The 24,163-nt window shown below is 40.2% G+C and overlaps 1 long non-coding RNA gene across 1 annotated transcript in view; it reads left to right on the top strand.

Moving 5' to 3' along the window:
• The first annotated feature begins 479 nt into the window (after nucleotides 1–479).
• The window catches only part of LOC122865743, a 35,346-nt gene continuing 11,662 nt past the window's right edge, over nucleotides 480–24,163 (top strand). Inside the window, exons 1-2 of the long non-coding RNA XR_006375537.1 lie at nucleotides 480–717; nucleotides 878–1,113. This is a non-coding gene — a long non-coding RNA (uncharacterized LOC122865743). The remainder of the gene's footprint in view (nucleotides 718–877; nucleotides 1,114–24,163) is intronic.

The raw sequence follows: 24,163 nt of genomic DNA, 5'->3' as shown, positions 1-24,163 counted from the left end.
CCCCAACCTTTTGGACTGTTCTTATACTCACTGTGAAACAGACTTTTGTCTTTTATTGTTTATTATCTTTCTAAATATTCTTTTATTATAATTTTTCATCATGTAGTGAATCAGAATAGGAGGGTATCCACACATTACAGTCAGCCTAGAACAACATGTAAATAGCTGCAATCATCAAATGAAGTTTTTAAATTAAGCTGCCACCCAGAGCACACAGAGGAATATTATTTTGACACTCCGTCACCCTCCGGGGGGAAACGGACCTTTTTGATGTGTGATCCGCCAAGGCTTGCATCGGCTGGCAGATTTTATCAGCAAACAAGACAGGCAACAGAGAGCGCAGACTAAATAAAAGGGGGGTGAATGATAAAAATGTCAAGGATTATCTTCACTTTGTGGGGCGCTGTGATGTCGTATCAAAATGGATTTGGTGGAAATGATTTGGCAGGAAGAGAAGCGATGATGGGAGGGGAGGGGGGGTAGGCAAGATACAACAAGAGAGGGTTGTGCTGTGTGTGTGTGTGTGTCTCCTATTTGACTATTCAAATTGTTCCTTTCCTGATTTTTTTCTGTCCTGACAATAATCTCATTATTGAAAAATCACATTCGCAGAAACAGTAAGCAGTCAACATAAAGTAGAACTACATGATGCCACTTCTTCTTTTGTTCCATACGCGTAATTGAAGGGAAAAGAGACAAACGGCCTATTGTAAGCGGGTAGGAAACTCACATTCCACTTCATTTTACTGTTGACCTCACAAACTGTAACTACCAACCATGTATCCTTGTTTTGACCTTTGATCTTGTGAATTTAAATTCTGCCAATCTCATGAGCTGTGATAAATCAATGCCATTTCTGTGTCCGTCCCTCAAACAGAGGCACCATTTGTTCCAGACTGCTCCATCCAGGGATCTAGCCTTTTTTTATATCGCCACCAGCGCCACAGCCATCTTTCTGACACATGAGGGTGTTTCCTCTGGCACATCAGCTCATGTGGAGAGTACACAAGGTATTAGGGAGCTGTGACTCCCAGCACTGGTGCTTTACTGGAATCGTTAACGGTTTTATAATTCCCAGTTGGCTACCGGTTCCAGGAAATGACTCGCAGTCAGGTGAGGACAACATTGATCTGCAAAATAAGTTGTTTGAAGAATTTTGAGGTGTATATGGGAGCCCATTTCTGCCAGTAAAGGAAAAAGATGAAAAGTTACACATGATATAAAAAAAATGGGTAAGTCGATATTTTCACTTAATAAATTAAAGAGATGAGATACTATGTCAAAATTATGAGACACTAATTCAAAATATTGACTTACTTAGTCACGATTATGAGATACTAAGTCAATATTCTGATTTATTAAGTCATAATTATGAGAAACAAAGTCAAATTTTGACTCACTAAGTTACAATTATGAGATCACAAACTTATTTTGATCAAATGCTAAGTGAAAATATCACCTCACTAAATCTGAATTATGAGATACTAAAGATGTCAAAAGCTTCATTTTGACTTTGTATCTCATAATTATGACTTACTATCTCAACATTTTGACCATAACATCATTTTCAACTTAATATCTCATAATCTTGATTTTGTATCTCATAATTTTGATTCACCATGAGTACATTTATTTTCATATCAGCATAACTTTTCATCTTTTCTTTTTCTGGTGGAAATGAGCTTCTAGATGTAACTATTCCACACACACACACACACACACACAAAAACGGTTCATTCATTTATTTATTTTTAATTTATGTAGATTTTTTTTTCCCACATGTCGATGTGTCAGTCTACACTGCTGAGATGCTACCAGTAATAGGTGTGAAGGGATTGTATGATTATTGTTTTGCCACAGCTATGTGTGTGTGTGTGTTGTCATTTTGCTGTCACCCTGCCACTTACCACTGAACACCACTTCCCCCCTCCCTCTATATGTCCATCATACTGTCACAAATTCTGACAGGGAGGATTAGAGCTGTAGACGCAGAGATTTGTGTATGTGTGTGTGTGCGGCAAGACAGACTTTGTAGTCTTCACCCATGACCCACATTTTTTTTCAACACAGGGCCTGAGGCGAATGGGAGGGTTTCAGCTAATGTGTGTCAGTGTTGTGTCAGTGTGTCACTCCACCCTTGTCATCTATGCTCGGGTGAATCCAAGACTGCCTGTGGATTATCGCTGTCATCACCTGAGAGGAATGCAACTCACATTCTGTCATGTCTCGCCGTTTTGATCTTTGAAGTGCGACAGGGACACACAGACACAGTAGCATCAAGCAGAGCCGGACGACTGGTTAAAGGCTCAATTTTGGGATCTTTTGAGGGAAAGTGGAAGTTGTAATAAGAAGTGGAATTTGTAAGAACACGCCCGTTTGTTTGTTTTTCTGCTACTCACATTTTCTTTCTTGTTCATGAGCTGCTCATACTCTTTCCTCTTGCTCAACCACCCATCCTAAGCCAAAACAAAGACATGAAGCAAGCCCCGACAAAAGGAGGATACACAAGAGTAGAGGAGGAGGTTAAGAAATGAAAATAAACCTGAGAGCAGAACCTGTTGACACACCGAGTGGAGGTATTGCTTAAAACTGGAAAGCACATTTTTGAATAACACCTTTGATGTGGAGAGGAGGGGAAGAAGTGTAAGTTAAGTCACAGGAGTGAAATGAAGCACAGGCTTTTCATGCTGTTTAGACTCATCGGAGAGACATCTGGAAAAGACATCTCCAACTCTCTTTGGTCTTTTTTTTTTTTTTACAAGAAAACATTGTCTGTCTCGCTGGAGATCATTGGTAGGCTGACAGCAAATATTTACCTCAAAATCTCTCCGGTCTTTCAGCTGTGTTACTTGCAAATAGGCAACATCCGACAGTGTGACAAGACGAGGTGAAGACAGAAAAGACTCACAAGTTGTCAGTGTGTTTGTTAGCTGAGGACACAAACGGTGGGGAGGGATGAGGAAGCACAAGAAATTGTACAAATGTAAAATGCCTTTTTCTTTGGCCACTTGGGGGCAGCGGAAACAAGTTGTGAACACAACATTGACATAGTATCACCTTTTAAGTTGATATGGTGAACTTGTTAGCAAACAGTTGCTTATTTACACATCCAGCAGTTACGGAGCAATATTATAAGTCTTTTGTAGTGTTGTGTTTCTGGCCACCTGATGAATATAAGTCCAATATTCTCTCTCTTTTAACTCTGTTTTTGGTCTCCACCAGCTCCTGAGGGAAATATCTGGCTGTTTAGCTGCTAAATGCTCCACTATGTTCACCAGCTGGTCTGTAACTGTGTCTGTCCTCTGTTTGCTGCTGAGCAGGTAGTGTACAGTGGGTTTTTAAAAGAGCTTTTTCTCTGGAAACAGCTGCCTGCTGCGGCTGAAAACAACGCTGTGAGAGCGGTGAGAGTGAACCAAAACAGTAAAGTTACAGCCCCGACAACTCCATAAACACAGCAATGTGAAGCTCCATAAAGCCTCAGAGAGCTGCAGATTCAGGTGATAATTGTCTGTAGGGTCATCACTACATTGTCACATTGTTTTTTCACATTGTCATTTCATACATTATTATAAAAATATAGCGATTAAAGGAACAGTATGTCAGATGAGAAGATTTTATCAACCTAATTTTTCTTACTTTCTTTAAGTATGTGCTCTCTATTTTGACTCTACCCTGCTCTTTCCCCCTTCATGCTGCCCTGCTGTCCAGGCAGCACTTCAGTAAACAAAGCCCAGGGAGCAAAATGCTTTTGAATGGGTGCATCCTGCTGGCAGGATCTGAGCAGGCTGTTTATAGATGGGCTTGTCAGCTGTTACCACTGGGATGTTGCAGCATGTGGAAACAGTGTAGAGAATCGGCCTTTGATGCCTCCCCCACTTGGTTCTCCCTCTCTGCTCTTCTGTTTTCTCTTTGATGGAGTTCTGTGAAGTGTGCTTCAGTGACAGGAGGCCGACATATCAACACCCACACAGGAGAGGAGGATAGACGAACACACACGCTGCACAGTCCTAAACTAGCCACACACATTTCATTGCACACCTGCTTAGCCAGTTTCTTCTCCACATATTTGTCTTCTTGCTACAGTGAACAATGTTCTTCAACAGCTGTAAAGGAACAGATGAATTAAGGCCTAAAAAGTGGCACAGTGAAGTTCATCCGTATGTCCTCGCTAAATAGTTGGTGCTAGAAGTTGGTGACGTAGGGACTTCTTGCAGGCCTAGATGGTAAACTACTGTATCTAGCAAGCTAACTGCTAACAAGCTAAACAGCCAGGAATCGCTAGAGCTAGTCAGTCAAAATCATGGTCACGATAGCTCTCCAAGCTAGACAGCTCTTTAAATGGTAAATGGCTACGCTTTCGACCAAAGCGGTTTTTGCTACTCATTCACGCACACACTCACACGCCAATGGCGGCGAGCTACCACGCAGGGTGCTGGCCAACCATCAGGAGCAACTTGGGGATCAGTGTCTTGCCCTAGGACACTTCGACAATTGGAGGTGAGGATCAGCCGCCAACCCTGTGATCAGTTGATGACTCTACCTCCTGAGCCACAGCCGCCCCAGTCTTTAGCTCAGTGGCTTACAGGACAATAAGTTTACACAGTTTATTCAAAAGATGCAACTCTCAGCCATCCTTGCCTCTTTTGTGGAGCAGTTTATACTCCAGCACAGCAGGGTTAAAAAAAAAAATGAATAGTGCAATAACACAGCTAAGAAGCTGCAATAGCTTCCTCCATTTTGGACTTTTCGTTCCCTCAGAGGCATGCACTGTCAAGACAGCTTGCTATTGGTCAACGGCACAAATTTGCATGTCAAAGTTCCCCAGAGATGAACCAGATGCGAAAAATTTGCACAGATTTACTTCGCCCCCACGAGCGAATCCACTGATCGTGCCGATTCCATAACAATGAATTGGTTCACTGTGAAATTTCAGCGCGTAAATGCTAATTTGAGTGGCCAACACAGTGCGTTACCACATGACATTGCATTACAACCTGTTGGGATCCACCTGTGGTCTCGCTATTGTTCCTAGCTTGATTAGCTACCTGGCATTAACACATTTGTGATATAATTTCCTCTCAACATTGAAAGTGGCAACTTTTATAGGTAAAGGTAAAACAAGTATTTTTACTTTTGAACGGAGCTGCTTCTAGTGGTGGAATGTAACTAAGTACTTTTACTCAAGTATTGTACTTAAGTACAAATCTGAGTTACTTGTACTTTACTTGAGTATTGCTATTTTATGCTATGTTGTACTTCTACTCCACGACATCTCAGAGGCAAATATTGTACTTTTTACTCCACTGCATTTGTCTCACAGCTTTAGTTACTTTTCAGATTATAACCTTTCATACCCTTCCTGTATCTCCAAATTTGGTGATTTTGAATGCGAATGTTTGTGATAAACTGAAGGATGAAGTGTTTCCTTTATGTGCTGAGAAAACTCTCCTCCTTCTGAAGCTGAATAAACTCTTTAAACGCCCCTTGGATCAGCTGGAAAATGCATCATCATAAAGCTGAGCTCATGAAAAGCTGACTTCTTAGAGATACGTGGTTCTCACAGGACAGCAGCGCTACAAACATATGATGATCTTATAGACCATGATGCATTGCTGTAGATTAAACTACCCAACAGTATATAAAATAGTTAAAATTAGCTGAACTTTAAACATCTACAGCAGTACAATGCAACATACACATTAATGCAGCAGGAATATTAATCCAGAAACATCAGATATAATAAACACTGACAGGGAGCATTTTACTGCACTATGACGACTTTTACTTTTAATAGTAAATTTAGCTGATAATATTTATATACTTTTACTTAAAAATGCAGGACTTTTACTTGTAGTGGAGTATTTTCACAGTGTGGTATTAGTACTTTTACTTAAGTAAAGGATCTGAATACTTCTTCCACCACTGGCTGCTACAGTGAGTCAGGCAAAGCTAAGCTCGCCATTCAGTGTAACTGGTATTATGGACAGACATGAAAATGGCAACCAAACAGCTTTGTAAGCAGATAATTAGCAAACAAAGTGTAGAAACAAAACACCGCCATCATGCACTAACTTGTACTGTAATACCGGTGAGTATATTTTCCTCATAGCTAGTGGCTTCAAGAGTTGATACAGTGCAGGCACAGGAGTTTGTGTGTTTTTAAAATAAAAGACACAACCTTACAAAGTATCTATCCATGTGATGAATGATACATGACAGACTGAGCTGCAGCAACCATTAGACAAAGTGCAGTGCACAATAATTGTCCTCAGTGACAAAATGCTGATGACATTAAGTGCTACAGACAAGACTTCAATTGCTGTCTTAGCTGACTGACTTCTCCTCATGAACCCCCCATTATCTGGTCATGAGATGTTGAAATTATGGACATTTTCAAAGCCAAGTGAAAGAAAATTGTCAGGAAGGAAAATTACGTCATAAGATGCAGTTGAAAATGGCCAATTTGTGGAATGCCCTCAGTTGTGTGTGACACGAGGGAGAAGAAGGAGGGTAGAGAGGAATACTTCCCCTGACAGAGGTCAGTACTGTTCTGTCAGCAGCACTGTTGGTTTAATTTGACATGTTAATGCGTGCTGCTGATGCCAACAGCTCAGGTCAAACACAGAGCAGCTCCACATCCCACCATGTGTTCTCAGTTTCTGTAGAAGTCCATAACTTCAACTCCTCTCATAAAACATTTAATTGGGCTTTGAATGGAGCAACACATGAGGGTGTTTTCAAAATGAGAGCACCATCCAGTGTTTTTTTTATCTCCGTGTAAAGTTGTGAATGACATCGTTTAAGGCAGGCCTATTGAACTGGCGGCCCAGAAGCAACCTCCGAGGGGCCCAATATACATAAACCTGATATATGACAAAATAAGTAAACTACATATACAGTGTATGGAAGTAGCTAACAAGTGAGCCATCTCGCTTCCCTCTCATCTCTGCTGAGAGCTGCACATGCGCAGTACCGATCGGGCAGGATGTTTAGCGACACCACCGATCATATCTTTCACAAATCAACGTTTTCTCATGTGAGCTCCGACCACGCTTGGTAGCTTTTTAAAACATCTGGCTATCGACAGTCACAAGTAGGGAAGTGCTCTACTGAAAATATGTCTCTGTCAACACTGAAGCGTAAATTTGACAATGAAAACTGTCAGTTTAACCCTGCCTGGACTGGCAAGTATTTGTTTATTTTACCGCCATCTCCAAACGCCTGCTATTTTTTATTACATTCATTTGCATTTGTTTAAAATCTGTCATTACCAAAAACTAAAAAGAAGGTTTTAAATAGGCTGCTGAAAATGTCTGGCCCATCCACATTTCCTGGTTTTAAGGAAAAAATACTTTAATCTACACAGATATGACTTTTCAGATGCAGATGAATGTTGTAAATGCTAAGATGCCTTTTCATGTGCAGCTGTGAATATAGGATAAAGGAGTAGTTTGACATTTTGGGATATACCACTTGATACCACTCTCATATCTGTTTGTTCAACAGCTAGCCTGGCTCTGTCCAAGGGTAACAAAATCTTCTTTTTTTAATCTGTGCAAAAAATGAAACATAAAAATGACACAGGGTTATGTGTCTTGAGCCTCAGCTTTTGTACAAATTAAACAAACTAAACCTCTAAACTCTAAATTTGTGAACTTTAGAAGTGCTGGTAGTGGATTTTGCTATTTTTAGGCAGAGCTAGGCTAGCTGTTTCCCCTTGTTTTCAGTCTTTATGCTAAGCTAAGTTAACTGGCTGCTGGCAGTAGCTTCATATTTACTGTACAGACAAGAGAGTGGTATCAGTCTTCTCATCTAACTCTTGGCAAGAAAGCAAATAAATGTATTTCCCAAATTGTTGAATTATTCCTTTAATTTCCTTAAAATCTAAGCTGCTTATTTGGTGATACTGGATGCAGATATAGTACCCAGAGAATATGACTATGTGTTCTGGTTCATAACTATTTGTACAGTCATTAACCAGACTCATCTGGGATTACATCCAAACTTAATTTGACTTTGAGAGTAAAGAAAATTTTCTGAGCTCATAAATTTTGATTCCAACTAACTGTCTGCAAAGATTCTGCCTTCTTACAACATAACAGATTAGGACGTTGGTGCTCTGATTTCACATTCACTTGCACAAATACTGTTTCAACGAATCTAAACGTGTAATTCAGAAAAAAATGGGTTCATTGTTAATAAAACACCTACATGTAATGTGTATAATGAACTTCAGGTAACGCTGCTTTCCCACATGGATTTTTGGCACTTTGGAAATGAACTTTTCACCCAGAGAGAAGCGAAGTGAAGCTCAGCTGCACCCTGAGCAGCTGTCCCATCTGGCAGACGAACACAAAACGAGCTCATGGTTCGCGTTACTGAAACGACTTAAATCTGAACATGTAACCTTCGCCACTCTCATGATCTTCCAAGGACATAAATTTAAACCAGTGAGAAATCTGGAAGTTAAGAAATAATTTCTACTAACTGTTGAGAACAGGAATGTTTTTCTTCCCAGGAGATGTTGAATATGATTAGACTTCAAAATATCAGGGCTGAAAAATGACCGTAATCATCAGCTTAACAAGCGTGTAACTGTTGCACTGACTAACTGTACAGAAGGAGAAATCTTTAGCTTCAGATCTCGTGAAATCAACCAAAGCAGAGACTGAAAAGGAAGATGAGAAGAAGGGAGAGACCTGACTAAATCATTAGGACAGCACTGTACCGGGCAAACCCTTGAAGCATTGTGTGATGAGAGCAGAGCTCAACACCTGACAGAGAGAGAGACAGATGATTTAGTTCAGATTAAAGAACAACAGACACATTGTTCTCTCATCTTTCTCCCTCTTTTCTCTCACTCCATTTATCCCCCTCAGCGAATCATTGATGCCATTCATGCCCCTGAAATGCTACGCCGTTGTGATTTTCTTCTCCTTCTTCTCCTTTGTTTCTCCGCTCTCTTTTTTTCCCCCAACCCCAAGCGTTCCCGGGGCACTGGAGGCTCTCCTCTTAAGTCTTTCTTTCCGCTCAGATTAAGTGTGACAGATTGGCAAAAGGAGCACATGACAGGAGTTCAGATGGCAGACAAGAATAAGATCAGACATGTGATGCGATATTAAGAGGTCACAAGAGATGACGCGCACACACACACACACACACACACACACACACACATGCAGACAAACCGTAGGCCTTTCTTTACAAACACACACACTGATTTTAACCATATGATCCACAGCCACATTATCAAAGAGCACACCCTCCCTATACATGCTCTCATTGAGATCTTATCTCTGGTTTATCACAACAAAAAGGGAGCAAGAAAGTGCATGAACCGTCAGCGGCAAGGGGCTGAAATTTAAAGTGAAGGTTTGACATCTGCTATAACAGCCATAATTTGATTAGACTTGGGTGACATTCTTTCACACAACTCAGAAGGGAGAACGGCATCTGCTACTGCCAAATGCATTAACTTCTGTGAACTCGGAGACAGGAAGAGTGAAGTATTGTTTGAATCTGCTCTCTTTCCATTTGGTCAAACAACAGGCATTTTAATGCTTTCAAGACACTCATGACAGCTCCGCAGAAGATTTATAATGCTCAAGAATTGTGAACACATGTAACTCAGGAGGGTTAGATAATATTACCCAGAGGAGATAGATGGGTAACAAGAACCTTTAATAGTAAATACGCAGGGGATTTTTTCTGCATGCTGGGCACTGGTCTTCAGTAGATTACATACATGGTGGTAACAATGAAACGCTGTTCTTAATGCATGATGAAATGATGCTCTAATTTTCTATTTTACTGTCTTTAAATAGACGAAAAGGACAAATACAACGAAAGAACAAGAGAAAACGCAAAGAGAGGAGGGTTTCACAGAGAAAGCCTGGTGACAACAGTGAAGGCTGGAAAAAATATGGCCCCCGCAGCAGGGTCCAGCAGGAAATTCAATAAAAACTCTTCAAAAGGCCCGGCCCTGACATTGAAAAATAGCGAAATTATAACATACAGCAGGGTAACGAAAGAGAGGAGTTATTGTATTTGGCACAGAATCTGGAAGAGAGAGCCCAGGGCCGCCACGTCAAATGAGCCGTCACTGACGGAGGGAGTTAAGCCTTGTGGTGATTAAATATAGGCCTCAAACCTGCTGGCTGCCAGGCAGGCAGACAGCAGACATGTTTGTGCACAGGCAGCAAAATGAACAGAAAACAAAGAGAGAGAGAGAGAGAGAGAGAGAGGGAGGGAAAACTCATTTCAGACTCCAGCAAAGAACAGACGGGTAATATCTAGGCTGAGATAGAGGAAACAAAAAAAAGTGTATCGTGTATCGTTAGTATTCACAGATAAGAAGAGGACATAGAGCCAGGACGTCATGGGTGTAGATGGATGAATTCAGTCAGAGCGAACAGCCTGAGGTGTCCACTGTTAAGAAATTAAGAGTGATTTCAATTCAACATGTTTAGAAATGTGTCAGGGAGAAGTATTTTCCTTACGGCATTTTGACTTTTATGCAGCTACCCCATTTTCGTCTTTGCTAAAGTTAATTTCCATTCATTAATGCAACAACCAACCAAAACAGACAGTAGTTTTCCGCAACGTGTACTAGTCTCCAAACCGAGGCGAAGACGCAATCAAAAATGTTTCAACTACAGTGAAAACTTCATGCTTATGCTGGAGATTATAAACGTACCCCGGACTTGGAGTCAGGACAAATTTGAAATTTGCTTCACTTTCTGACTGAACTCGCCTTTGGAGCTGCTTTTGTCTCATACTCACTGGACGTAATGTATCTGTCCATAAACTCAAATAATTCCACAAACTCTGTCAAAATATAGTTATTACCTGACATCTTTTCTTCTATGTCCCAGCTACAAATTCCTTTTGCCCCCTTCACATCTCCTCTTGTATTCTGCTATAGAGCTGTAAACCCTAAATGAAAACCGGATGATGTAACGATCATCTAGGTTTATGTTATGGCCACTAGTTTTTATTATTTCACCTTTGTTTCTGTGGCTATACATCATCGCCGCAATTTGTGAATTTGTGAACTAACCCTCATGCGTGGTCATGCCTTTCCATTGACTTTGCATGCACATGCAGTCTGAACCTTTAGAGGCAGAGAAATTATTGAAATTTAAAATGATGTAAGAAACGATTAGGCCAACTACAAAATGTTTAAAAGCAGTGTTATAGAGGATAACGTCTAACCCAGACCCTGATTACTGTGTTGTGAAAACATCGATGGAATAACTTTCAAACATTTCAAATCTGGCCGCCTTGGCAGCAGCCGGTTAGATGAGACAAATGCAGCTCCAGATTGTCACGATCAATCGCCTCTCTTCTTTCAACTTGTCTTTCTCACCGCCGCTGTCTGTCTCTCTTGCTGTTTTTCTCTGGCTCACACTCACTCTGGCGAGGGGTTACTGGATACTGTGTCAGAGTCTCTAAACTCTACCTGACAGGGTGTCGCTCCAAGCAACTCAGCTAATGTTACAGCAAGGAGCCAGACAAGGGGGTAATGAAAGCTCACATTTGGTGTTTGACATTAAAGATGACATCTTACTTATTTTCTTTCTCCTTTCATCATTTCTCACATCTCTCGATATTAAAAGGCTGATGGGGTATCTGCTGCTGGAGCTGGTGTTGGTCCACAGTCTGCACACAGCGGCAGTGGCAGACAAGAAAAGTGGTTAAGACAGCAAGATAGAAAGAGACAAGCATGCAGTATTGTACATGAAATCTGCTACAACACCAGTTTGGGTTCATAGCTCAAAGCCAAAGTATGACACTGGCAGCAAATCTTGGAGAGTGACAGCAGCGACAGAAAGCAAGAGAACAGGAGAGGAGAAGCCTTTTGTGCTTTGAAAGCTTCTTTCATTGCAAGCCTCTCACATGAAAGCTCTTCGAATCTATTTCACCCTGCTCGTCTCTCTGATTCCTGTCTTGGAATTTCGGTTGATAACCTTTGAAGAGGAGCTCCGTGGTGAGGACAACAAGGAGGAACATCTCTCTGTCAGCACCGCCCTGATGTGAAAGGCATTAAGCTATCCAGCATTTTAAAGACTACTGTAGCGTAATTAATTCAGAGTCTTCTTATCTGCTTGAATATAAAGAAGGATAACGCAGACAGGGACAGCCCTTGATGGCATTGTCAGCGTCTCTCTGTGGCACGTCTGGGCCAACTTGTCTATCTGTCTGTCTGAGGGCACTGAACCATGATTGTTTGGCTGATTTGAGCCAGATGATCCTCATTGTCACACCCTAAACTGTCTCCTCGCATGAACATGCCCTGAGGGTGAGGGGGCAATTTGAAGACTGTGGCCCGTCTCTCAACTCCAGAGAGGCTTCACATGATGAGCCAAGGTTCTCTCACACCTTAGAAGCAGGAGGGGGGTGATGGGAGAGAAAAATGTCAAAGAAGAATGAGCCAACACAAGCACATAGATAGACTATATCCTACTGTAATGTTAAAACACATTAACACTGCAAGATCTTTCTGTACCAAAACACCTATCTTATTAGTCTAGATATCAAAATGGGACTGGAACAAGAAGACGCCCCATCTGCCACCACTAATATTTGCATGATTTCCCTTAATTTTTATTAACTATTAGATTGTGACGTGGCTCTATGGATGGCAATGTCGTTGCAGCTGGTCAGTCCACCTCTTTGGTCCAGACTGAAATATTAACTACTGGATGGATTATCATTCAGTTTTGTACAGACATTCAGGGTCATTTCAAACCTAATCAGTGAATGAGTTATTAACTTTTCGCGTTTTCCCCTTGGTTCAGTTTCTTTTCAAACGCATCACTAAAAGCCACGCGAGAACGTTTACTCCACTCATTGGTTAGATGTGTCCAGGGTGGGAGCGAGACGGTAAACACAGGGAGATGGTCCCGTGTTTTGGGTTTGGGAGCATCTCGCACCTTTATGAACTGTTGGCTCTGTTTTTTTTTTTTTTACTTTAACACAGCACATGTTCAGCAGACCGGTCAAATCCCCTCTCCTTCAGCCACTGACTGAACATTTGAACACTTCAGTGTTTATGTGTTGTTTGTAACCCCAGATGTAACCCTCTACCCAAATATCAAGAAGGCGATGTACTTCATTGCTAGTCCAGGTCAGACCTCGATTAATTCTCAGGCTAGCTGCTGCAACTGTTGATTTTGCTCATCCGCATCCCAGTATGTAATGCGCATCTACAGCTGACGTCATGCTCTCTACGCACACGGCGTCTGTTTCTAGCTAACTTACAGCTAACTGTCCAGTCTGTACATTGGCTGTTTGGGGCGAAAAAACACAGATGGCACAAACTGTCCAGCAGTCAAATTTGTGCAAGTAACATGAAAATTTGCATCACTTTCTGTCTGAACACCTTAAAGCGAAAACACATGCTGTAGCTACACAAGCCATTTAGCTCAAACTTGCAGAGCCTTGGAGGATCACGTTCCCACCACAAACCAACCACTCCAGAATTTGTTTGTGACCACTACGTCCAGAGGGTCTCGGTGAGGTAGCTGTGGTTCGTACTCGAGTACGACTGATGTGTTCACATCTGCTCAAACGTGCCATGGGGGGGGGGACACAAACAGATTAATCCTGAACACAGGTCTGAAAACGCCCTCAGTCTCCTTTTGTCTTATCTTTCCTCAAAAAGGTCAATCAAAACAGCAAAACACATAACTTTCCCCTTGATAGTAACAGGTGAGCACATGTTCAAAGGAGTGAGCAGTATCACATTAAGTAATTCCTGAATAATGAAGTTTTCAAAATTCTGTTGGCCTTCTTATTCGGGTCTGCCTTGGCATCAAAATCAAACGACGCATTGATCTAGATCGAGCAGTAGAGCCATTGTGCTGCTCTACTTTAATTAGCTTATGCTTTTCAAGCAGATCGCAATAAATTCAGTTTATAAAAGCTGTGTGTTGTAAATCACTCACTAGCGCAACGGATGCTTTGACAAAGGAGCAGTTAACACAGTTTACTATGGTTCTTTGATTTGGTCAAAGGTGGGACGAAATCCAACAGACCACAGCGAGGCAGCAGGTGTTGCCTTTGTGCAAATGAAGTAGATGTGGGACCTTTATCTTTCACCATGTCCACACTAATACAGATACATTTGAAAATGCTTCAATTGGTCTACTAAGGCAGTGTTTTGACCACCAAAAATAATACAAAAATTCGACAATACCCTTTAGAGTAGATAGTAGAAAGTTCTTGTTTTGTAATTTAGGGGAATAACAGATGTTTGTACTCTTACAGATGATTATCAGCTTGGTGACCTTCCACACACACAGCAGCACCAACATCAGTTTGTGCCACCTGCATATTTACACATCCAGCAGTTACGGAGCAACATTATCATTCATTTTGAGTCGTGTTATTGTCCCTCTGATGAAGTCCAGTATTTTCTCTCTTTTAGCTCTGTTTTTGGTCTCTACCAGCTCCTGAGGGAAATATCTGGCTCTTTAGCTGCTAAATGCTCCACTATGTTCACCAGCTGGTCTCTAACTGTGTCTGTCTGCTGTAATGAGCTGAAACTCACTATGTAGCTCTGTAAAGCTGAGGGGAGCTGCAGATTCAGCTGATAATTCATCACTACAAGCAACCAATTTCACATTGTCATTTGAGACATTTTTATTATAAAAAATATCATTTAGCCGCTTTAATCAAGCACTGTGCTGAACAAAACCACAAAGAAGTTATGTTTTAGTTGCTAAGAGCGGATGTTGTAGGGAAAACAAATTAAATACGTTGTCAGTGAACATTTTACTGATACGTTCAATACCAACATTTTGCAACTTGGCAGATACGTTAACATTTTTTTTTAAATTATCTTGATAAAAAGTGTAATCTAGGTGGCATTACGCATTTGCTGTTGTAGCATATACACACTATATATAAGTAGTATAAAAACATAATTTCTAGGAGACGGGGTTGTATGGCGAGATTCACAGAGGAGTAACCAGCCATATTTGTCTTTCCATTCAACCACACTCCTCACCAGATGATGGTGGCTTTGCCATATTTTGTTTGTTGTCAACAGCCATCAAACTAAAGGAAGACGTTTAAGGGTTTTTCTATTCTTCTGGGGTTTCTGATCGGCTGTAATCTAATTGCAAAGTGTGGAAATAAAACTTTCAAGAGTTACAACGCCGAGTTAATCTTTATCTCTCTGATCTTACCGCCTGTCCGTTAATCGAAGAGATGGGGTGCAAAGCAACATACTGTAGGTATAATTTAGCATGACAGCCTTCTGTTGGCAGCTGGGGTAAAGAGTTCACTGAGAAAAACAAACACTGTGTGTGAAAGAGACAAAGATAAGGGAACATACAGCAGTAGTTAGATTTACTATATATATCGGGAACATTTATGTATAGTGGTACAAGTCTTTAATTATAGCAAAAGAAGCATCTGAGTTTGACAATTTGCAAAACACAGGAGCGATTGTTCCCAGACTTGGGCACAGAGAGGTCAAGTAACTGTAGCACAAGCACATCTATTCAAAGCCTTGAAAAATTAAGTGTGGCTATCCAACAAAACTTCTTTTATTTTGATCCCAACCTATTACATTGAACCTACTGTCTCTTATTCTGTGTACTGACACTAAGAGAATGTCTTTTGACAACAGTGAACAGGACTAAAGCAGAGGATGACCCAGGGCTGGGGCAGCACAGACCGGCCAGGGTGCTGGGGCCCCCAGGGGCATACGCTGTGGATCCATGACAGTCGATGGGGAAAAGAAAGAAGAGAGTGAAGCCGCAAAAAGAGTACGGGTGTGATAATGGATTCCCACATTAGGTCCATCAAGGTCTGATGAGAAATGGGATATGGCAGGAGCTTGGCACGGGAAGTAGAAAATCTGGTTTGAGGCGAGGTGTTGAGCAGGCCGGTGACTCTATGCTTGGTGGCAGGCGCTTGGGGCTTGTGCTGGGGATTTTGGAGACTTCCCCAGGTCACAGTGTAGAGTGGAAACACATGGTTTCAATGTGTCTCTCATCTGCTACACTCAGAGTGCGGCCGTGTCCACAATTTTGCATTTGTAACTCTAGAATTACTTATGGTTAGTGAGGAAATTGAACCAGAAAAAAGTTTCTCTATGTGCGTCTGAGATGGAAATCCCAAGATTTCACAATTTGCTCCCTTTATGCACCGCTCAGCCCCCCGGCACCCTCCTCGTGTGTGTGTGCTGAATTCCTATAGAGTTCATGGGTAACACTGGCTGAGATCCTGCAACTGTTACCATGTTGCCACATCTTGGCATTAAAGGCAGCATTAAACACCAGCATTTAGTTAATTTCAGATGAATTTGCTTAATCAGTGGATTCGCTTGCAGAGGGGATGTAAATCTGTGCAAATTTTTCACATTGAGTTTGGTGAACTTTGACAGGCAAATTTGCGCCGTTGACCAACAGCAAACCGTCTTGACAGTGTTGACCTTTGAGGAAACAGACAGCTGGAAAATCCAAAATGGAGGAAGCTATTGTAGCTTATTAGCTATGTTGCAGCATCCACTTTTATTTAACCTCCTCTGTCAGAGTATAAACTATTTCACAATTGAGACATGTTATTTTAGACAGTTACGAGACAGGAGTTGTTGGTACAAATACATCTCTTGAATAAATTGTGTAAACTTATTTTCCCAAGCTAGCGAACTTGCTAATGGACAGTTAGCAATCAGCTAGCTCAGGGAGCTTTTGTTCCCCCTTCAGCAACTCTTTATTCAATTAAATGATGTACAATCCATGAGAACAATGCCATGCCATGGGGGAATAAACATCCCAGTATAGGGAACAGAAAGATGCTCGAAGAGCTACTGCAACTGAGTAGCCTTAGTGTGTGGCTAGCGTGTTAGCTGTTAGCCTGCCAGCTACAGCAGTATACAAACTAGCCCTGCAAGACGCACAGATTAATTTTGCTGTGCCTCTTCCTGATGAAACTGGGCCTTAAAAGGACACTTTTAGTGTCATCGTAAAATTTGATGCACTGCCTCTGTTGTGAAGATCTAGAAAACGTGAACTCCAAAAAATTCAGGTTTAACAGAAATAATCTCGAACACTTGTCATTGAGTCCGACTGAAGGTAAACACATTAAGAACAAATTTATCATAACAAATAGTAATAATGCACATAAATATGAGAATAAGACCCAAATTGACAAATATCAGATTTTTCCTTTAAAATATACATTATAGCTATTTCCATGAAGTTGCAGCTTCTTCGCATTTACACTCTGTTTGCAAGCCAGTTTGTAGGACCGTTCACAACACAAAGACCCAAGCAACTGCACACTCTTATACACAACCACACATGCACATACAGGACTGTAGAGCGCACATGTTCACACACAAAGTAGAAAATTAGATCCAGGTGGACGCAGGAGTTTTCATTTTCTTTTGGTCCCAGCGGGGTGTTTGGGGAGTTGAAAAGGTGAAAACAAGACTCTCTGCACACACAGACCTTAAGACAAGAGCAAAGAAAGGGTGACCTTTGACTGTTTGTTGATCTAGTACCAGGCGTGAACCTCAAGCCCCAGGGCATGCTGGGAGTTTAACCAGGAGCCAGAGGTCACTGAGATGGGCGGCAGAGCGACAGAGGGGTGAAAGCGGGGTAACAGCTCTTTTATTTGCCCCATGACACGATTATTTTCCTCTTTAATAACAATTATGAATCACTGTTAGATATTTACCATTTCAAAATAAACTAAAAAGCAACGTCCAACCCTATCTTCTTCAAATTACCCTTTTTTTCAAATTCTGCATTTTTCTCACTTATCAAACTGTCTCCTGTCAGCATTACTGATCTCTGAAGTTAGTCTTCATTTTGAAAAAGAAAAACTGCATTTTCAGTTCCCTCCCTGCCTTTTTTGGTGTTCGTCTCTTTTTACTCTCCTGTTTTAAAATGGGTGGGTTTGAACTGAGTAAGTTATGGGTGAGGAGAGAGGAAGGGAAAACCTCTTCCGGGCAGATCCACCTCAAGAAAGCCAGAAGGCCCCTCTGACACGCTGACAGCTTGCCATGAGTGACGTGTGATCTGTACAAATTTCAGGACTAATAAATCTACCTGTCAGAGGAAAGAGACTTGAAAGGGCCGCTGCCCCACGGCGCAGCTTAAATGCAACTGCCGTTGATGAAATTCTGTAGGCTGGAGAATTACAGCTGTCAGGAAAAAACGCCTACAACAGATCTGACGGCTCGCCTGGCTCCTTCTTCCAACCTGTTCTCTGTCTCACACAGCCACTCGCCTTTCCTCTCTGCCTTTCTACAATCTCCCCTCCCCCCCCACCTTATTTCCTCTCTTTTATTTTTAATCCAAAATATGTGACGTGAACTTTTAAAAACTGGCGTGGGAAATATTATCTCTCCGACATGCAGCAGGAAATATTCTCTACTTTTTCTTGTTTGTTCTTTCTCACAACAAAACACACCCTGGAAGGAACAAAGCTAAATCATATCGCACACAGCTGTTTTGCTTTTCCATTACAGAGCGGCTCTGTTTTCTTATTGCTTTGAAGTTCGGCTGGACTACAGCCAGTAAGAGACATATTCACTGCTGGTCCGTGACAGCTATAAACATCAGCTCACCCATTGTCTCAAGAGAGAGGCATAAACTAGCTGAGCGTATTGCTGTATTTATGGGTAAACGAGTGGAAAAGCCATTGCTCTCTCTAATCTGTCATAAAGGGGATTTATGGGTGTGTGATGTGAGGACCTTGTTGAGACTGTATTGACTCATCTCATGCAGACAGACTCCATGAGGCGTGCTAGCCAGATTCCACATCAGTGGACACAGGATTCAATATAGAAATGCCCATACTCCAAAACACTTATTTTGTGTTTTCATTTATTAAAAACTTATAGACTATACTTAGGAACAGCTGTGCTTTGAGCTAAATGCTAACGTCAGCATGCTCACAGTGACAATGCTAACATGCTGATGTTTAGCAGGTATAATGTTTACCATGTTCACCATCTTAGTTTAGCGTGTCAGCATGCCAACATATGCCAGCTGCGCATTAGCGTGGTAACTTTTTTACAATAAGCCCTTTTCACAGCAGATATTTTGACTTGACAGCATTAACGATGGCTCCATTTTATTCAAGCGTCCCAGTAAGCCATGACAGTGAGTCAGCGTGCACCAATACCGATTGTTCGTTTTATTATTTACAGCTGTGTTTTTCCTGCTGTGAAAGTCAAAATTTTTCCATGAAAAATGACAGTGCTAACATGCCGATGTTTAGCAAGTATAATGATGACCATGTTAGTTTAGAGTGTTAGCATGCTAACATTTGCTAATAAGCACTGAACACAAAGTACAGCTGAGGCTGATGGGAATGTCATTAGTTTTGCAGGTATTTGGACATAAACCAGGGTATCGGAGGCAGCTGTACAGGTTGTTTTAAGTCAACTTACAGAAAGATTAACCCCTTAATTGGCATACTTCTTCGATATTTCTTCAAATGAAGTGAAACGAAAATAGCAGTTCAGTCTGACGGGCTACTACAATAAGTATGGAAGTTGATGGATGTTTGCATGAACAGTTAAGGTTTTTTGTTTGCCTTCATTTGCACTCTTAACCACAAAAGAAGTGGTTACAATAATGTATTGAAGTGAAACTGGGGATTTTAGCAACTAAATGAAAACTACCAACTGTTGTGTCGATTAGCTATTTCAGTCAGTATAACATTTATATTCACCTAAAAACACCCTGTCATATTATCAGCAGAATTATAGCTGAATGTTGAGAAGGGACAAAGAGAAGAAGAAGAAAAATCACAAGCAACAGTTAGAAAAAGGAAAGAGCAAGAACGAGAGGGAGAGAAAGCACTCTGGGGTCCGTCTTTCAGTTCCACATCTGGCGCTGATATTTCAGAGTTAATTAGTCATGCAGGGGTTGTGTGTAGATAAATCTATCATCCCGCAGTGCACAAACCATTTGAGAAATGAAAGGAAGTGAGGAGATATACACAGTCGGAGCTCCTTCATAAATCACTGGCCCAGATTAAAAACAGGCACTGCCGTGATGAGAGGGAGGGATCAGGACGAGGCTGGCCCTCGACTTTCTCACACAAAAGCACACTTTCATGCACACACAGATTATAAATATATATATATATATATATATATATATATATATATATATATATATATATATATATATATATATATATATATATATATATATATGTACACACACACACACACTTTACTGCACTAATTCTCAACCAGGGGAACTCGTACCCGTACTGTACTTCTGCAGTTGCCAGGAGGTACATGAAAGAGATTGTGGAGTAGCTCAATTAATTTGGAAAAATAGAAATAACGATTTGATTTTCAAAAAAGTATCCACATATTACACCTGAACACCACCTGTTGCAGCTGCGAAAACTAGTTAGCAAGCGGGCAGAGAAATTGAAACAGAAAAGTAACGATAAACTGTTGAAATAGTTGGCTTAAAGTAATGGATGAAGTAACGGTTGGAATATTTAGCTAAAAGTAATGGATAAATGGTTGAAATAGTTATGTAAAGGTAAATAATATTTTTGCTATGAAAAATATTGGATAAATGTAAGTAGATAGCTGAAAAACAGCTGAAATGGTTAGCTAAAAGTATTGGATAAATGGTTGAAAGGGCAAAAAATAATTGGTTATAACATTTATCCATTAACTAACTATTAATACTTAGCTAAGAGTAATGGATAAACAGTTGAAATAGGTAGTTAAAAGTAATGGATATGGTTGAAACGCCCAGCTACTGTAGCAGTACAATAACTTGACCAACCAATTTAAACATTGACAGTTCAATTGTAAGAAAAAATAACTGCATCAATATCAACTTTTATTTAATTATTTGTGTTAAATAACAACCAGTTTAAAGTCTATTCAAACACATTTGGAACATGACGGGTGTTGTCGATAAAGGCGTACTAGAGTTAATCTGACAGGGCTGTCAGCGTACATCAGACAAATAAAGCGAACCAATACTTTAAGACACACAGATCTGCCTATAACTTCTTTTTACAGAAATATTAAGAAATACAATACACTCCTCTCACAGCTATTCTTTAGTGGGATTTCTCCTCCACTGACACCATCATTAGTTAGAGGAGCTGTTGAATGTTTGCACAGTAAAACAAACTCAGCAGCGGACACCTCATAAACGTATGGCGACCACACCATCTGCTCTGTATCCCTACAGTATCTCACTCAGCGGAGGAAGGAGTGGGAGGGGAGGAGTGACAAGAAGGAAGGACAAGGAGCTGAGAGAATGACAACAAGGACATGTGCGAGAAAAAAAGAAAGAGTGAAAGGGGGGAGAAAAGAGAGGGGTGGTAAAAATGAGTAAAGGGAAGAGGATTTGGAGTGAGAAGAAAAGCCACTCTAACAGTCTTTGGTAGCCTGAGGGCACACTTTGGTCTCCTCTGCTTCTGACAGGGCTTCATTAAGAGCTGTCCACCCTAGCCTCAGTGCAAGGCGTGTGCATCTCCATACTTACAAATAGGCAGTATAAGTACATTTACTAAGTACTGTGCTTAAGTACAAATCTGAGTTACTTGTACTTTACTTGAGTATTGCTATTTTATGCTATGTTATACTTCTACTCCACGACATCTCAGAGGCAAATATTGTACTTTTTACTCCACTGCATTTGTCTGACAGCCATGTATCTCTAAATTTGGTGATTTTGAATGTGAATTTTTCTGATAAACTGAAGGATGAAGTGTTTCCTTTATGGAAACTTCTGAAGCTAAATAAACTCTTTAAACCCCCCCTCGGATCACCTGGAAAACGCATCGTCACAAAGCTGAAAACAGGGCTGTTTTTCTGAGCTCATGAAAAGTTGACTTTTTAGAGATACGTGGTTCTCACAGGACAGCGACGCTACAAACACATGATGATCTTACAGACCATGATGCATTGCTGTAGATTAAACTACCGAACAGTATATAAAGTAGTTTAAATTAGCTCAACCTTGCAACATACACATTGATGCAGCAGAAATATTAATCCAGAAACATCAGATATAAAAGGAAAACACTGACAGGGAGCATTTTACTGCACTATGACTACTTTTACTTTGATACTTTAAGTCAATTTGCTGATAATACTTTAACTTAGGTAAGGTTAAAAGTCAGTACTTTTTGTGAGAAAAACAGCTTTCATGGACTTTTTATTTTTTATTATTTATCATTTCTTCGTTGAGCTTGAGTTCAGTGTTTACACTCTGCTTACTGTCATTCAGCTGACAGACACAAGGAAACAGGAGTCTGTCTCCTCCAGGAAATTATGGCTCAACAGCATGTTGCCTTACAGATGTTACTGTCAATTACTTTACATCCTAATTAAGGCTTTTTTAGCTGTCAAGTTAATTTAAAGACAAAAACAAGCTATCAACTATTAAAAAAATGCTTAATGCAGTTTTAATTTGATTAAAAGTGTACTACAAAATGATTAGGCAAAAATGGACACTAGATGACATATGATGGGCTGAACTAAATCACCTTAACCTTTAATTTAAGGTTCAGGATTTATAGGTTTAGAGAATTTACGATGAGGCTGGGGTTAGGGTAAGGGTGAAGGTTAGGAGAGGGGCAAGGTCAGAGGTTAAGGCGGGGAAAGTGCTGAGTATGAACAGGAACGTATGTGTGTGTCAGGGGATTGTGTGTTTGAGAGGGGGATCAGGAGGCAGTGAAACGATGATAAGCTCTGCAAAAAGTATTAAAATACTGACAAATATGTTGTAATGGAAACAAACAGAAAAAGTGGTTTGAACAAAAAATTAAAGCAGGAAAAGTCAAGATTTGAGTTGAGTGAACAAACCTACAAGGGACAAACAAGAAAAGCAGACATTGAAAGAGAGAAAAGAATACAAAAACATATAACATTTTCAATGGATATTTCTACTTTTGTAAAGCAAAAGTATCACACACCAATCTCCATTCATTTGTTTCAATATTTAAAGGCAAAATAAGCCTTAAACCATATGTTACATAATGCCATTCCTATGATTCTTTACAGATTAGTTTATATTTCTGAGTGAGAAACAAGAGAAGTAACACTTTTTTATCATCCTGATGCACTTAACTGGATGTGACAGTGAGTAGGAAACTTTTTGGTCACTGAAATCGATCAGCGTGTCTCATGATTCAAATCTGATGATTCAAATAATCTTAGAGAACAAAGACATCTTCCAAATCACATAATCGAGGCCTTTTACTGCATTTAGATCCTTTATTGTCTGGTTTAGCTTTGAAAAAGAGTTGTTCATAATACAAAGATGTAACTCATTACAATTAGATCACCAGTGGTGAAACAAAGTACATTTAATAAAGCACTGTGCTTAAGTACAATTGCGAGGTTGTTATTTGAGTATTTACATTTTCAGCTACTTTATACTTCTACTACTAGATACTTTCAATATTGTACTTTTTACTCCACTACATTTATTTGACAGCTTTAGTTACTAGTTACTTTTAGATCAAGATGTTACATAAAAAACATATGAAAAGCTTATAAAATACAAATATTAATACAAAGCATTGTTTAAGATTAAACCAGTTGTTTCAAACCTTTTTGGCTTGTGATCAGTTTAGTTGGGGCCCCTTGTCACATGTTTCAGACATCTGAGTTGTCATCAGTTCCAGTTTAGAGACATTTCCCCTCTAAACTTCTCAGATGATTTAATTTTAATAATTGTCTGAAGCCAAAAGAGGTCAAATTATCCAATATTTCACAAAAAGCAAAGATTACAGAAAAGGAAAAGAAATGAATAGAGATTTGTGCTTTTCTTCTTTCCTCTCCTGTTAATCATCTCACGAACCCTTAGATTGATCTGGTCCCAAGGTTGGGAATCACTGGACTACATTAGCTAACTGTATATAAAGCAGTTAAAACTAGCTCCACCTCGAGCAGCTACAACAGTAAAATGCTGCTGTAACATAGATGCATCAGTATTAATAATCTAACAATGTCAGATAAAAAATATATCAGTCTCATTTTTCTGCAGAACGAGTACTTTTACTTTTAATACTTTATACGTTTGCTGATAATATTTCTGCTCTTTTACTAAAGTAGGATTTTGAATGCAGGATTTTTGCTTGTAACGGAGCATTTTTGCATTGTTTAAGTTTAAGTAAAGGATCTGAATATTTGAAT

The sequence above is a fragment of the Siniperca chuatsi genome, linkage group LG18 (assembly GCF_020085105.1).
Source record: "Siniperca chuatsi isolate FFG_IHB_CAS linkage group LG18, ASM2008510v1, whole genome shotgun sequence".
Classification (NCBI taxonomy): Eukaryota; Metazoa; Chordata; class Actinopteri; order Centrarchiformes; family Sinipercidae; genus Siniperca; species Siniperca chuatsi.
This window is presented reverse-complemented; position numbering and strand designations above follow the sequence as displayed.